Here is an 11,216-nt window from a genome sequence, read left to right on the forward strand (position 1 = left end):
AGGTTATTTAAAAAATACATTTAAGTTATTATTGACTATAGTCACCCGACTGTGCTATCAAATAGTAGGTCTTATTAATTCTATTTTTTTTTTTTTTTTTTGGTACCTATTAACCATCCCCACTTCCTCCCTAACCTCCTACTACCCTTCCCAGCATCTGGTAACCATCCTACTACTCTCAGTGTTCATGAGTTCAACTGACATGATTTTTAGATCCCACAAATAAGTGAGAACATGCTGAAATCTTCAATCCAGAGATTTACTTAAGACAATTCTATCTAGACATCAATATGTTCCCATTTTGTGACCACTCTATGAAGCTACCATTATTGTGTTCACATAATTCACAAGTACAGTGGAAGACACTGAGACTTAAAAAAAAATCCTTTGTTTTGTCTGTGATTATTTACATTACATATAAAAATTAAAATTATTCACTACATGTATCAGAGATGCCAATAATTTCTTCTTTGAAAATCTGTCCTGCTTATAACCCTGGAAGGAACAGATCCTTTGTACTATTTGACCCTGTTCCTTCACTCCCAACCCCATCCCCAGAACATAAATGACTGAAGCAATTAGATACTCTCTCCTGGGGATTTGGAATTAGAACATGAACATTTAATTATATGTAGGAGAGCCAGAAGTCATGTAGACTCTAGGTCTGAGGCTATCATTCTGAGATGGTCATGATGATAAGACCGTAACTAAGAACTTCCAAAAACATGACAACGAAGAAACAAACAACCCAAAAACCCCTTAAATTCCTTTTAAAATATCTAAGAGCTGCTACTTTTTCAAGTGTGAGAAACCAGGGGAAAATGGCACCATTAAACAGATATTGTCTTCTATCTCTCAGCAATCTTCAGTCACTAAAGTTATGAAACTTCCTCAGCTCAGAAAACTCTTTTTATTCTCATTCTTACAGGATGTTAATGTGAAGATTTAATTTGGGTATCTACCTTATCTACTTCTCCCACTTTAGTATGCTTTTATTTTTAAAATTCATTAATATTAGATTATTTTATTATATTATTTAAACACTGTATCACTTTATTATTCAATCTTTTACCTTCTGGTTTTAATTGGCTTATATTGATTAATCTTACAATTGATTAATCTTAACAATACATTATTGTCTTACCATTTTTGCTATCTTATCACTTTAAACTCTTTTTTTTCCTCTTATGAATACTTCTTAAGTTTGCATTCATTTCTTTCTATTTCTTTCATACGCAATAGATATCTTTAATTTGTTTACTGATAAATAATTATACAAATTTATGGAGTACATGTGATAGTTTTATACATGCATACAATGTGCAATGATCAAATCAGGGTAATTAGGATATCTATTACCTCAAACATTTATAATTTGTTTTGGGAACATCTCCAATCTTCCTTTTTGAAATATACAGTTAGCAGAAGTGCCCTTTCTTCGTTTCTGATGTAGGCCTACTTGGTTGTTGTCGAAATGGGCAAGTTTGTGAAACCTGGGAGAGTGGTGCTGGTCCTGGCCTGATGCTACTCTGGACTCAAAGCCATCACATCAGCATTTAGAACAATGATGAAGGCACTTCAGATCACCCCTACAACCATGCTCTGGTGGCTGGAATTGACCACTGTCCCTACAAAGTGACAGGTGCCACAGGCAAGAAGATCACCAAGAGGTCAAAGATCAAGTCTGTTGTGCAAATTTATAACTACAATTACTTCATGCCCACAAAGTACTCTGTGATGTTCCCTTGGACAAAACTGTCTTCAACAAGGATGTCTTCAGAGACCCTGCTCTTAAACACAAGTCCCAATGGGATTATTGTTAACTATAGTCATGCTACTGTGCTATACAACCCTAGCACTTCTTCCTTCCATCTGTTTTATACCCATTAACCAACCTTTCTTAAACTGCACCCCTTCCCAGCTCTAGAACCATCAGAGAACAGGTATCTCTTAATCTTATTATTTTTATTTTTCCTCTAAATTTAAGAATATATATTCATGATGGAACATTTGAAAAAATACATGTTATTAAAAAATAAAATTTAAAATGTGTGCTTCCTTTCATTGTCCTTTATTATAAATATATTTTTCTTATAAACCTAGGGTCACATAACATGCATAGTTTACTATCCTGTTTTTTGTAATGAGCATTTTCTAATTACACTTAAACATTTATCTGTTGATCAACATTTTAATCACTTTTCAGTTTAAGGTTTATAGTAAAACTAATGTCTTTTTGTTGTGTATATATACATAATATACAACAACATTTCTGGTTATTTCCTTAGGACAAACTGGAATGTTGTGTGAAAGAATATAAATATTTTAAGAATTGTGAAATACATTACCACATTGTTTTCTACAAAGTTTTATAAATTCTCAGGAAACATGTTTGTATGTAGTATTTTTTAAACTGAATCCTCGATATATTGGTTTTATTTTTCTTTGTAAATTTGACGTTATTTTCATTGCACTTCTTATGTTTTGAACAATTTTTCAAATACATCTCATTTTATTTTTTGAAAATGGTTTATATTCTACCTTCTAAAGTAGAAATATCTTTATTAATTTTTCTAAGTACAAACATAATAGGTCTTCTGAGAGCTGGGTGGAAGGCAGAGTAAAACCACATCACAGATTCTCTTTGCCAAAGCCTAACAAAAGCAATTTAAGAATATTTTAAATGGCAAAGAAACCAAACAGTAAAGGATAAACAATGATATACTATGAATCTTCAAAAAATAATAACTAAGGAAATGTGTGGGATGGCTATAATCTCTACCCCAAAGAAGAGGTTCTAAGAAAAGAAACAGCTTCAGAAAAATCATGAGGCGAGTTGATTCAAGATGACTGACTAGATCCTACTAGTATGCACCTCATCCATGGAAAGGAACCAAAATATCAAATAGATATTTACAATTAGTAAGATCCTCTAGGAGAAAACACCAGAATTCCACAGAGAAGTTCTAGGAAGCACCAAAAGCAAGGAAAGAGACAGAAATGAGGCAGCCTCCTTGGCCAAGATGCACTGGAAACCAGGAGACGCTCTGTGACATAGAGAAAAGGTAAGTAAGAGACCCCAAGGGTCCACACTCCTGCCACAAACTCTTACAATCCTAGCTAGAGGAGCTCCTCTTGACACTCATGGGCCTTGAGACTCACATAGGGAGCTGCCTAAACATTGTGCAGAGGCATTGCTGCACAGAGGGAGCTGACACTGTGACCCACAGGCCCCTAAGCCTCGAGTAGCTACCACAAGGTACCATTCTGAGACCCTAGTCCCCAAAGGACTGTGTCCTGCCCTAGAGCCGATGCTACTGCTGCTACTCTCAGGCCAAGGAGGGCGGGGGAGGCTGAGCACTTTCATGTGCCCCAAAGACAAATCCGATGACTTCTGCTGCTGCAAGCTGTTGCAGGACTGAAGTGCAAGAAAATCATACACCCCAGAACTGTCTGCCTTTGTTGCTCCCACTGAGAGTGGCCCCACTTTCCCCAGTGGCAAGCCTCTGCAGCACAGCTGCCACTATCCCTACCTGAGCATTTTTCCAGTGGCCTAGAGACAACCCCACCCCTATTATCATAGCTAGTGCCTAAACACACTATCAGGGGCCTGATAACAAGTCTGCTGGACCAGTGTGTCCCCCTAATACTTGAGCACTCTGTCCAGGTGCCTGAAAATTGCCCAACCCAGCCCATCGCTGTTGACATCTGAGCACTCCTCCTGAGGTCTGAGATCAGGCTGACCCAACCTGTCAATACCACCACAGCTGGTACCCAAACACCTATGCCACCTGTGGATCAGAGGATTGGTCTTCCCAACCCATTGGGGCCACCATCAACATCGGCTTGAACCACTTGGGTTCCAATGGTTAGACCACCACTGTCACTACCATCACCCAAATCACACCTGCTGCCCAGGAGCCCAAGAACATCCCCACATGCCTGGCCTACCGCTGCTAGTGCCAGCATCCAAGCAAATCACCTGGAGGCTCAAGAACCAGCCATCTGGACTCGCTAATACTAGAATCAGCATACACCACTCCAGGGCTCAAGGATAATCACTTCAGCCTACCACTGCCACTACTGGGGCCCAAAGACTGGCCTACCTGGCATCCCAGTCCCCAGGAAAACTTCAGCACAGCCTCCACTAATAATTGCACCTAAGCTACAAGGAAGTCACAGGTACCACTAACACTGTTTATAGCCAAAGAAACCATATAGGAACTACACTACTGCATGTACCTGAATCAACACCAAAGTGCCCTACCCAACCAACATCATAGATACATCTTCAGGAAAAAGTCCTCCACTACAAAGGCAAATTCAAAAATGTGGAAGAAGCAACAGTTACACCAGATGTACAGATATCAATAAAAGGACATAAGAATCACAAAAAAGCAAGGAAATATGACACCCCAAAGAAACACAATAATTGTCTAGCAACAGATACCAATTGAAAAGAAATTCATAAAACCTTAGACAAAGAATTCAAAATGCTCATTTAGAGAGGCTTGATGAGATACATTGAGAATTCTGAAAAACAATACAAAGAAATTAGAAAAACAATTCAGGATATGAATGAGAAATCTACCAGATATTTTTTAAAAGGATCAAACAAATTCTGGAATGGAGAATTAATTGAAATACAAAATACATTCAAAAGCTTCAACAACAGACTAGTTCAAGCAGAAGAAAGAATCTCAGAACTTGAAGACGAGTCTTTTGAAATAGTCCAATGAGAGAAAAATAAAGAAAAAAAGGATTTAAAGGAATAAGCAAAGCCTTTGTGACATCTGGGACAACATAAGGCAACCAAATATTTGAATTACTGGTGCCCCCAAGGGCAAAGAGAAAATGAAAGGCCTAGAAAACCTATTTGACAAAATAATTGATAAAAACTTCCCAAGTCTGGCAGGAGACTGACATGCAGATCCAGGAAGTTCAGAGATTACCCCAACAGATAAAATGCAAAAAGACTTACTCCAAAGCACATTATAATCATAATGTCTAAAGTCAAAGACAAAGACAGGATTCTAAAAACAGAAAGAGGCAAGTGTCTATATACCTATAAAGGAAACCCCATCAGACTAACAGTGGATTTCTCAGTTAAAACCTTACACCCCAGAGGAGAATGGAATGACATAGTCAATGAGCTGAAAGAAAGAAACTGCCAAGCAAGGATACTATATCCACCAAAATAAGCATTCATAAATGAAGAAATAAGGTCTTTCCCAGACAAGCAAACACTAAGGGAATTCATCACCACTGGACCAGATCTATAAGAAATGCTCAAGGAAGTCCTAAACCTGGAAAAGAAAGGTTGACATTTACCATCAAGAAAACACATGAAACTATAAAACTCACTTGTAAACCGAATACAAATAAAGAAAAGAAAGAACTCAAAAGGTATCAGTACAGAAAACTACCAAACCACAATAACAAGCAATAACAGAAGAAGAAAAATTTAAAAAAAAGAAAAAAAACAAAGAATAAAGAAAACCACAAGAAAACAATTAACAAGAACAAATAAAAAACCTCACATGTCAATAATAACCTTGAATGTAAATAGATTAAATTCTCCACTTAAAAGATAGAGACTGGCTGAACAGATAAAGAAACAGGAACTAATTATATGCTGCCTACAGGAAATGCACTTCCCCTGTAAAGACAAATATAGACTCAAAGCAAAGGAATGGAAACAAATATTCCACATACACAGAAACCAGAAGTAAACAGAAGTAGCTATACTTATATCAGAGAAAACAGACTTCGAGTCAAAAACATTTTTAAAAGACATAGAATGTCATTATATGATGATAAAGGTATCAGTCCCACAAGAGGATATAATAATTCTAGACATATGTGTATCCAATACTGCAGCACAGATTCGTAGAGCAATATTACTAGATCTAAAGAGACAGATTCCAATCTAATAATAGTAAGGAACTTCAACACCTTATTCTCAGCATTAGTCAGATCATGTACACAGAAAATCAACAAAGAAGCATTCAATTTAAATTGGACTTTAGACCAAATGGTCCTAAAGACATTCACAGAACATTTTATCAGACAACTGCTGAATATACATTCTTCTTATCAGCACATGGAATAGTCTCTAAGATATATTAGGCCACAAAAGACGTCAACATTTTTTAAAAATCTAAATGATATCAAGGGCCTTCTCAGACCACAATAAAATAAAAGTAGAAATCAATACAAAGAGAAACTTTGGAAACTATGCAAATATGTGGAAAATTAAACAACATGCTCCTGAACAAGCACTGGGTTACAGCAAAGAGGGAATTTTATTACAATACCTACATCAAAAAGGTAGAAACATTTCAAAAAAGCAACCCAACAATACAATTCAAGGAACTAGAAAACCAAGAACAAACCAATCCCCAAATTGGTAGAAAGCAAGAATAAAGATCAAAGCAGAACTGAACAAAATAGAGACTAAGAAAACAATACAAAGGAGCAACAAAATGAAAAGTTGGTTCTTCAAAAAGATGAACAAAATTGCTAAACTGCTAGTTAGACTAACCAAGGAAAAAAAAAGAGAGAAGACTCAAATAAACAAAATCAGAAAAATGAAAAAGTACAACTGATACAACAGAAATACAAAAGATCACAGACTATTATATACAACTCTACACTAACAAACTGAAAAACCCATAGGAAATGAATAGATTCCTGGAATATACATGCTATCAAGACTGAATCAAGAAGAAACAGAAAACCTGAGTAGGCTGGGTATGGTGGCTCATGCCTGTAATCCCAGCACTTTGGGAGGCCAACAGGGGCAGATCAGTTGAGGCCAGGGGTTCGAGACCAGCCTGACCAATATGGTGAAACCTCATCTCTACTAAAAATACAAAAATTAGCATGCATGTTGGTGTATGCCTGTAATCCCAGCAACTCAGGAAGCCGAGGCAGGAGAATTGCTTGAACCTGGGAGACAGAGGTCATAGTGAGCCAAGATCATACCACTGCATTCCAGCCTGATTGACAGAATGAGACTCCATCTCAAAAAAAAAAAAAAAAAAAAAACCGAACAAATCAAAAACCTGAGCAGACCAGTAATGAGTAGCAAGATCGAATCAGTAATAAAAATCTCCAAAGAAAAGCCCAGGACTGGATACACTCACAGTCAAATTCTATTAATGTAGAAAGAAGTATTAATACCTGTCTTCCTGAAACTATCCCAGAACACCGAAGAGGAAGCTCTCTCTAACTCATTCTAAGAAGTCAACATTACCCTGATACTAAAACCAGACAATGACACAATAAAAAAAGAAAATGACAGGCCAATATCCCTGGTGAACGTAGATATAAAAATCCTCAACAACATTCTAACAAACTGAATCCAGCAGCCCAGCAAAAAGGCAATAGACCATGACCAAGCGGGATTTATACCAGTGATGCAAGGATGGTTCAAGATATGCAAATGTCAATAAATGTGACTTATCACATCAACAGAATGAAGAAAAAAAAACATATGATCATCTCAATAGATGCAGAAAAAAAGCATTTGATAAAATTCAGCATCCCTTCATGGTAAAAATTCTCAACAAACTAGGAATAGAAGAAACATACATCAAAATAATAAAGGCCAAATATAACAAACACATTGCTAACATCATACTGAATGGGAAAAAAGCTAAAAGCCTTTTCTCTAAGATCTAGAAAAAGACAAGGCTGCCCACTTTTACCACTTCTATTCAATGTCATACTGTAAGTCCTAGCCACAGCAACCAGGCAAGAGAAAGAAATAAAAGGCATCCAGATTGGAAAAGAGGAAGTCAAATTGTCCCCCTTTGCTGATATGATCCTATATTTAGAAAAACCTAAAGATTCCACCAAAAACTTCCTGGATTAGATTAATAAATTCAGTAACTGTATATAAAATCTGCATACAAAAAACTCAGTAGTTTACATATACCAATAATCAACTAGCTGAGAAACCAATCAAGAAAGCAATCCCATTTAAAATGTTACAAAAAAAATCTAGTAATACTTCTAACCAAGGAGGTGAAATATGTATACCAGGAAAACAGCAAAACATTAATGAAATAAATTGAAGAGTACACACACAAACAAATGGAAAGACATTCCATGCTCATGAACTGGAAAAATTAATCTCATTAAAATGACTAAACTGCCCAAAGCAATCTACAGATTCAATGTAATCTCTATCAAAATACCAATGTCTTTTTTACAGAATTCAAAAAAATCCTAAAATTCACATGAAACAAGAAAGGAGCAGGAATAGCCAAAGTAATCCTGAGCAAACAAAGTGAGAGGCATCACACTGCCTGACTTCAAAATATATTAAAAGGCTATAGTAACCAAAACAGCATGGTATTGGTATAAAACCAGACATACAGACCAACAAAACAGAATAGGGAACCAAGAAATAAATTCACGTGTTTACAGCCAACTAATTTTCAATGAAGGTGCCAAGAACATATATTGGGGAAAGGACACGATCTTGGATAAATGGTGCTGGGAAAACTGGATATCTATACACAGAGGAATGAAACTAGACCCTTCTCTACATATATAAAAATCAACTCAAGATTAATTAAATACTTAAATATAAGACCCCAAGCCATAAAACTACTGGAAGAAGACATAGGGGAAACATTTAAGGACATTGGTAGGCAGACTTTATGCCTAAGACCTCAAAAGCATAGACAATAAAAAGAAAAATAGACAAATGGGACTATATCAAACCAAAAAGCTCTGGCACAGCAAAGGAAACAATCAACAGAGTGAAGAGACAACTTGTTGAATGGGAGAAAATATTTGCAAATTATTCACCTAATAAACTAATACCCAGAATATACAAGAAATTCAAACAACGCAACAGAAAAATCCCCTGAAACAATGGGCAAAGGGTCTGAATAGACATTTGTTAAAAGAAGACAAACAAATGGCTAACAAGTTTATGAAGATAAAAGTTCAACATCACTAATTATCAGGGAAATGCAAATGAGAACTTTAATGAGATATCATCTCACCCCAGTTAGAATGGCTGTTATTAAAAAGACAAAAAAATAATAGATGCTGGTGAGGGTGCTAAGAAAAGGGAATTCTTATACACACTTGGTGGGAATGTAAATTAGTAAAACCACTATGAAAACCAGCATGGACATTTTTTAGAAAACTAAAAACAGAACTACCCTATGATCTGGCAATCCCACTAATGGATATTTATCCAAGGAAAAGAAATTTGTATATCAAAAGGATTCCTGCACTGGCATATTTATTATAGCACCATTATATGGAACCAACCTAAGTGTCTATCAACAAACAAATGAATAAAGAAAATGGTGGTATACCCAGTGGAATACTAGTCAGCCCGAAGAATGAATTCCTGTCATTTGCAACAACATACATGGAACTAGAGGTCATTATGTTAAGGGAAATAAGCCAGACACACAAACTCTCAGGCACATCATTTAAAATACAGGCAGCGCTAACTATCCCCAAAAATAAATAGGAATTTAGCAAAACCAAACACCAAACACACAAAGATAGATAACACGTGTTCTCACTCATATGTAGGAGCAAAAAATGTTGGTCCAGCAGAAGTAGTGAATAGGATGATAGATACCAGAGAGTGGGGTGAGTGTGGGTGGGAGGGTGGCATAGAGATTGGTTAGTAGGTACAAACATACAGTTAGATAGAAGAAATAAGCTCCAATATTTAATAGCAGAGTAGTGTGACTATAGTTAGCAACAATATATTATATATTTCAAAGTAGCTAGAAGAGCAGATGTGAAATGTTCCCAACACTTAGAAATGATAAATACCCAAGGTGATGGATACCCAAAATACCCTGGCTTGATCATTATAGTCTATACATGTAAAAATACTCATATGTATCCCATAAATATGTAAAATATCTTATTGCTGCACATTATAAATAATTAAATTTATTTATTTTGGTAACAAAAAGAAAAATCATGAGGTTTCTCACTGGTGTCTCAATTTGGAAAAAGCAGACTAAAGAAATGAATAAGTGAATCAGTGGTTCATGGAAAAGAAACTAAAACTATCTTCTTATTTTTATCTTTATTTATTTATTTATTTTCTTGAGACAGAGTCTCACTCTGTAACCCAGGCTGGAGTGCAGAGGCGCAATCTGGGCTCACTGCAACCTCTGCCTCCTAGGTTCAGGTTCAAGCGATACTCTTGCCTCAGCCTCCTGAGTAGCTGGGACTACAAGCATGCACCACCACACCCAGCTAACTTTTGTAGTTTTAGTAGAGACAGGGTTTCACCATGTTGGCCAGGCCGGATTCAAACTCCTGACCTCAAGTGATCCACCCACCTTGGCTTCCCAAAGTGCTGGGATTACAGGCGTGAGCCGCCACACCCAGCTGAAAATATTTTTAGAGTAGACAAACTCTAAAGAAAAAGCTAGATTCTGGTGAGGAAATGAGGTACTCTCAGACGCATCATTTAAAATACAGGCAGAGCTAACTATCCCCAGCAATAAATAGGGATTTACCAAAACCAAACACCAAAGGAATGTGAATTGTTATAAACTGTAAGTATTAAGGTGGAAATGAGTAAGTAAAATGGGGTAGGATGTTTTTCCCTAACGGAAGAAAAGGCACTAAAGTTACATAACACATTGGAGAAAAACATGTCAACCCTGAGCACATCCCACATAGGAAAAGGATACCCACTCATTAGGAGGAATGAACCCTGGTCAAGGACACTTAATAAAACCCGAAAGAGGAAACAAAACCCATGTCCTTTAGAAAAACTTGCAAAACCCCAGCTGAATAACTGTCCCTACTCCCCTCACATTCCCAACTTTACAAGTACAGAAAGCAGGTACAAGGCATTATCCAACCACCAAACTGTAGCTCAGAAAAGACAAACTGGTCACAGAGAAGTCTAGAAAAATTCACCCATATTGTAGTAGAGCAAACGGAAAGTTGGGGTAGGGACCCAGACCTTAAGAATGAACAAGATAAAAGAAATAGCAAATCAACTAGAAAATCTACGATAGCATAATGAAAAGAAGAAACTGTCTAGATGGAAAATCCAAAGACAGAAGCTTAGATTATTGAGTTGAGTTGTTTTTTTTGTTTTTGTTTTGTGTTGTTGTTTTTTTTTTGAGATGGAGTCTTGATCTGGAGTCTCGTTCTGTTGCCCAGGCTGGAGTGCAGTGGTGTGATCTCAGCTCACTGCAAAC

Source organism: Macaca fascicularis, chromosome 13 (assembly GCF_037993035.2).
Source record: "Macaca fascicularis isolate 582-1 chromosome 13, T2T-MFA8v1.1".
Taxonomy (NCBI): Eukaryota; Metazoa; Chordata; class Mammalia; order Primates; family Cercopithecidae; genus Macaca; species Macaca fascicularis.